The sequence below is a fragment of the Nymphaea colorata genome, unplaced genomic scaffold (assembly GCF_008831285.2).
Source record: "Nymphaea colorata isolate Beijing-Zhang1983 unplaced genomic scaffold, ASM883128v2 scaffold0153, whole genome shotgun sequence".
Taxonomy (NCBI): domain Eukaryota; kingdom Viridiplantae; phylum Streptophyta; class Magnoliopsida; order Nymphaeales; family Nymphaeaceae; genus Nymphaea; species Nymphaea colorata.
In genome coordinates this window covers 43,541-49,495 of record NW_022204659.1, presented here as the reverse complement: position 1 = coordinate 49,495, position 5,955 = coordinate 43,541, and the positions used below count along the sequence as shown (strand labels likewise).

At 39.8% G+C, this 5,955-nt stretch overlaps 2 pseudogenes; one reads left to right on the top strand and one right to left on the bottom strand.

Annotated features, from left to right (window-relative positions):
* Positions 1-336: 336 nt before the first annotated feature.
* LOC126409390 (ribulose bisphosphate carboxylase large chain-like) lies at positions 337-2,316 on the bottom strand (annotated as a pseudogene).
* A 482-nt stretch (positions 2,317-2,798) lies between these two features.
* Positions 2,799-4,398, top strand: LOC126409389 (ATP synthase subunit beta, chloroplastic-like; annotated as a pseudogene).
* Positions 4,399-5,955: the final 1,557 nt, after the last annotated feature.

The following is a 5,955-nucleotide window of genomic DNA, read 5'->3' as shown; positions in this document are numbered from 1 at the left end:
AAGCCGGAGTATCACTCACTACACTATCACTATATATGATATAATGGAATCTTTTCTTCACTTCAATAATAAATTAAATAAAGATCAATTAAAACAGAGGTTTTTCTCCCATGTCGTAGACAAATACTCATTAGAAAGATAGAAAGAAAGATCTGTTCCTCCTCTGAATAATTTTTGTATATATTATGAATATTAGTTTCTATTGAAACATGGAACGAAAAGGACAATATACGGGATGAGTAGAAGGAGTTGTGACCCTTAGCTTGATCTATAGTCCACAACTAGAGAGAATATCAAATGATCCGCCAATCCGAGGATCCATGGGTTCATTATGGATCCAACAATAGAAAGATTGAACTCTTTAGTTTTAAAGAGAAGATTTTAATTTTAGATCTTGCTTGCATACTGCATAGCATACGTATGTACATATTGATATATGCAAATACATAGGAGCCTTATTCTTTAGTTGGTTCGGCTCAATCCTTTTATTTAGTAAAAGATTGGGCCGAGTTTAATTTTAATTGGTGGAACGAACGGGAATCCGAATCACTGAATTACAAGACATCCATTGCTTCGAATTCAAATTTGATCTCTTTCCATACCTCACAAGCAGCAGCCAGTTCAGGACTCCATTTGCTAGCTTCACGAATAATTTCATTACCTTCACGAGCAAGATCACGTCCCTCATTACGAGCTTGTACACACGCTTCTAAAGCTACCCTATTAGCTACTGCACCAGGTGCATTCCCCAAGGGTGTCCCAAAGTTCCTCCACCGAACTGTAGCACGGAATCATCCCCAAATATCTCGGTCAGGGCAGGCATATGCCAAACGTGAATACCCCTGAAGCCACGGGCAGAACACCTGGCATAGATACCCAATCTTGAGTGAAATAAATACCGCGACTCCGGTCTTTTTCAATAAAATCATCACGTAGTAAATCAACAAAGCCCAAAGTGACATCTCGTTCCCCTTCCAGTTTACCTACTACGGTACCAGAGTGAATATGATCCCCCCCAGACATACGCAACGCTTTAGCTAGTACACGGAAGTGAATACCATGATTCCTCTGTCTATCAATAACTGCATGCATTGCGCGGTGGATGTGAAGAAGTAGGCCATTGTCTCGGCAATAATGAGCCAAGCTAGTATTTGCGGTGAATCCCCCTGTTAAGTAGTCATGCATTACGATAGGAACTCCCAACTCTCGGGCACATACCGCCCTTTTGATCATTTCTTCGGATGTACCTGCAGTAGCATTCAAGTAATGTCCTTTAATTTCACCTGTTTCGGCCTGCGCTTTATAAATAGCTTCGGCGCAAAATAAGAAACGGTCTCTCCAACGCATAAACGGTTGGAGTTCACGTTTTCATCATCCTTGGTAAAATCAAGTCCACCACGGAGACACTCATAAACCGCTCTCCATAGTTCTTTGCGGATAACCCCAATTTTGGTTTAATAGTACATCCCAATAGGGGACGACCATACTTGTTCAATTTATCTCTCTCAACTTGGATTCCATGAGGTGGGCCCTGGAAAGTTTTAGAATAAGCAGGAGGAATTCTCAGATCCTCCAGACGTAGAGCTCGTAGGGCTTTGAACCCAAATACATTACCCACAATGGAAGTAAACATGTTAGTAACAGAACCTTCTTCAAAAGGTCCAAAGGATAAGCTACATAAGCAATATATTGATTTTCCTCCCAGCAACAGGCTCGATGTGGTAGCATCGTCCTTTGTAACGATCAAGGCTGGTAAGTCCATCGGTCCACACAGTTGTCCATGTACCAGTGGAAGATTCGGCAGCCACCGCAGCTCCTGCTTCCTCAGGCGGAACTCCAGGTTGAGGAGTTACTCGGAATGCTGCCAAGATATCAGTAGCAAGGGTTTCATAATCAGGAGTGTAATAAGTCAATCTGTAATCTTTAACACCAGCTTTGAATCCAACACTTGCTTTAGTTTCTGTTTTTGGTGACATAAGTTCCTCCCCACAACTCATGAATTAAGAATTCTCACAACAACCGGGGTCTACTCGACATGGATTAGGCGTGAATGAAACCTTTCACAGCAATCCCTGACAAAATTCTCAACTAATATCAACTAATTAGAAATTGAAATGCTTCATTAGTGGACCATAGTATTTGATTCGTCAAATGTATCATTATTGTATACTGTTTCATATGTATGGCGCAACCCAACCCCTTTTTCTCAAGTTCCTAATTGGTCTCCTTCTGCTTTTTTTCGTTTTTTTATCTATTTTATCTACTAAACAAACCAATTAATATAATAAAAAATTGACTCTTGACAGTGATATATGTTGTATATGTATATCGTATATGTGAAAAATATACAGAATACAAAATGGAAAGAAGACTAGGCGAAAATAAAAAAATAAGGAAGATCAGCGGATGAGATATCAATAATGACTCATAAATCAAGTTCGGGTTCGAATTCCATACATTATATATATCCATATATATATAATTCTAGATGGGATTGTTTCTCTTTCTAATGATAGATAAATGAAAGACTTCCTCATGATCCTTATTTACCTACTCGTACTCGATATTTCGAATATCGATTGGGTTGGGTGAACTTGAAAATTCATTCATTGAATCAAATCAGTAAGCGATTGAATTGGATTCGATTGAATAGTACCAACAAAATCGAGCGCTAACTCCCATTTCTTATTGAATTAACCGATCAACTTGCTATCGTACATTTTCGGTTCGGTAATATTCGCAAAAACTTTAGACATAGTTCAGTTTTTTATGAGAACAATCCTACTACTTCTGGTCTCGGAGTTTCAACACTTGTGGAAAAAATCAGGGACGTATCGCTCAAATCATTGGTCCAGTACTGGATGTAGCTTTTTCCCCGGGGAAGATGCCTAATATTTACAACTCTTTGGTAGTTAAGGGTCGAGATACCGCAGGTCAGGAAATTAATGTGACTTGTGAGGTACAGCAATTATTAGGAAATAATCGAGTTAGAGCTGTAGCTATGAGTGCTACAGATGGGCTGACGAGAGGAATGGAAGTGATTGACACGGGAGCTCCTCTAAGTGTTCCAGTCGGTGGAGCCACTCTAGGACGAATTTTCAATGTTCTTGGAGAACCTGTTGATAATTTAGGTCCTGTAGATACTCGCACAACATCTCCTATTCATAGACCCGCACCCGCTTTTACACAATTAGATACAAATTATCAATCTTTGAAACGGGCATTAAAGTGGTGGATCTTTTAGCGCCTTATCGGCGTGGGGGAAAAATCGGACTATTCGGGGGAGCCGGAGTGGGTAAAACAGTACTCATCATGGAATTAATCAACAACATTGCCAAAGCTCATGGGGGTGTATCCGTATTCGGCGGAGTAGGAGAACGCACTCGTGAAGGAAATGATCTTTACATGGAAATGAAAGAATCCGGGGTGATTAATGAAGAAAATATTGCAGAATCTAAAGTAGCTCTAGTATATGGACAGATGAATGAACCCCGGGAGCTCGTATGAGAGTCGGTTTGACTGCCCTAACCATGGCGGAATATTTCCGTGATGTTAATGAACAAGACGTACTTCTATTTATTGACAATATCTTTCGCTTCGTTCAAGCGGGGTCAGAAGTATCTGCCTTATTAGGTAGAATGCCTTCCGCCGTGGGTTATCAGCCTACCCTGAGTACAGAAATGGGTTCTTTGCAAGAAAGAATTACTTCTACTAAAGAGGGATCTATAACTTCCATTCAAGCAGTTTATGTACCTGCGGACGATTTGACTGATCCTGCTCCTGCCACGACATTTGCACATTTAGATGCTACTACCGTACTATCAAGAGGATTAGCTGCCAAAGGTATCTATCCAGCAGTAGATCCTTTAGATTCAACGTCAACTATGCTCCAACCTCGGATTGTTGGCGAAGAACATTACGAAACTGCGCAAAGAGTTAAGCAAACTTTACAACGTTACAAAGAACTTCAGGACATTATAGCTATTCTTGGACTGGACGAATTATCCGAAGAGGATCGTTTAACCGTAGCAAGAGCGCGAAAAATTGAACGTTTCTTATCACAACCCTTCTTCGTAGCAGAAGTATTTACTGGTTCTCCAGGGAAATATGTTGGTCTCGCAGAAACAATTAGGGGGTTTCAACTGATCCTTTCCGGAGAATTAGATAGTTTTCCCGAGCAGGCCTTTTATTTGGTAGGTAATATCGATGAAGCTACCGCGAAGGCTATGAACTTAGAAGTAGAGAGCAAATTGAAGAAATGACCCTAAATCTTTGTGTACTGACTCCTAATAGAATTATTTGGGATTCAGAAGTGAAAGAAATCATTTTATCTACTAATAGTGGCCAAATCGGCGTATTACCAAACCACGCCCCTGTTGCCACGGCCGTAGATATTGGTATTTTAAGAATACGCCTCGACGACCAATGGTTAACGATGGCTCTGATGGGGGGGTTTGCCAGAATAGGCAATAATGAAATCACCATATTAGTCAATGATGCGGAGAAGGGTAGTGACATTGATCCGCAAGAAGCTCAGCGAACTCTTGAAATAGCTGAAGCTAACTTGAGTAAAGCAGAAGGCAAGAGACAAGTAATTGAGGCGAATTTAGCTCTCAGACGAGCTAGGGCACGAGTAGAGGCTATCAATGCTATTTCGTACTAGCTGATCTATCGTACTAGCTGATCCACATAATCCATAAGAATCAAAAGTTCTGTTTATACACCATATTGGATTCCGTACAATCAAGTAGAATCAATCTGATTGATGTAACGAACAAGAGTAGTGAGCGGGATAGGAATAAGGGAAAGATACAAAATCAATAAAAGAAAAGGGGGTAGAAAAACTTATTAGATGCCATTCATTGACTCCGGTACCTAATAAGTTCTACCTACTATTGGATTTGAACCAATGACTCCCGCCGTATGAAAGCAATACTCTAACCACTGGGTTAAGTAGGTCATTTATCATCACAAAGAGAAAGAATAGAGCGCATCGTATCGGGTATTTATTATTTATTATAGATGGAATATGGCTTCTAAGCAATATCAATCCTTGGCAGGAAACGGATTAGGGTATCGTGTTAGATCATGTAATATCTTTCTTGACAAGAAATGATCTATATGATAAGATATCTATCACAAGGGCTATAGCTCAGTTGGTAGAGCACCTCGTTTACACGTGCGCCAATGCTTTTCAGGGGAGTTCATCATGCAATCAAAGAAATTGATCTTCTCTTATTGAAATGAAAGATTGATGTCTTACTCCATTGATTCGAGAGAACAAGAGAACAATAGCCTGACAAGTATTGGGTTCGATTCAGTTCCAATTCGGATACGAAATAGAACCAACCATTGATTTTATCATTGATAAGGTGAATACCCAGTTAATTCAATGTTAGGCCTAATGAGTTAATAGGGACCTCAAAATAACCTCCTTTTGTCCTATGAACTTTGAGGTGTATGAAGTATCATATTTTACGCTTGAAGCGGAACGACAGGGACTCTATTGAGGTTGATCTAGGCCTAAGACAGACCTACGTCAAGGTAATCCTTTGAAACACTTTGGTATTGCTCCTGGATCAGAATATAAATAAAGAATCAGAGCACATGGAGCCATCTCGTTATCTTCATATAAAGATAAAATATGGTGGACTAACTGATTGATCCATCAGTTGATGAAAGAGCCCAATGCACAAAAATGCATGTTGGGTCTTTGAAACAGTTCGAATCATTTCGATAATAATCAGTTTGATCTGTTTTACCGAGAAGGTCTACGGTTCGAGTCCGTATAGCCCTATACCTATATAATATATTATTTGATTGATGTATTGTATGCTTTTGTAGAGTAGAATTTTGTACCCATTTTATCATCTCATTAGCGCGGCCTATGGCCGGTTGGGCCATATAAGGCCATATAATATATAATATAATATAAAGAAGGCATTCCTGCGTGTA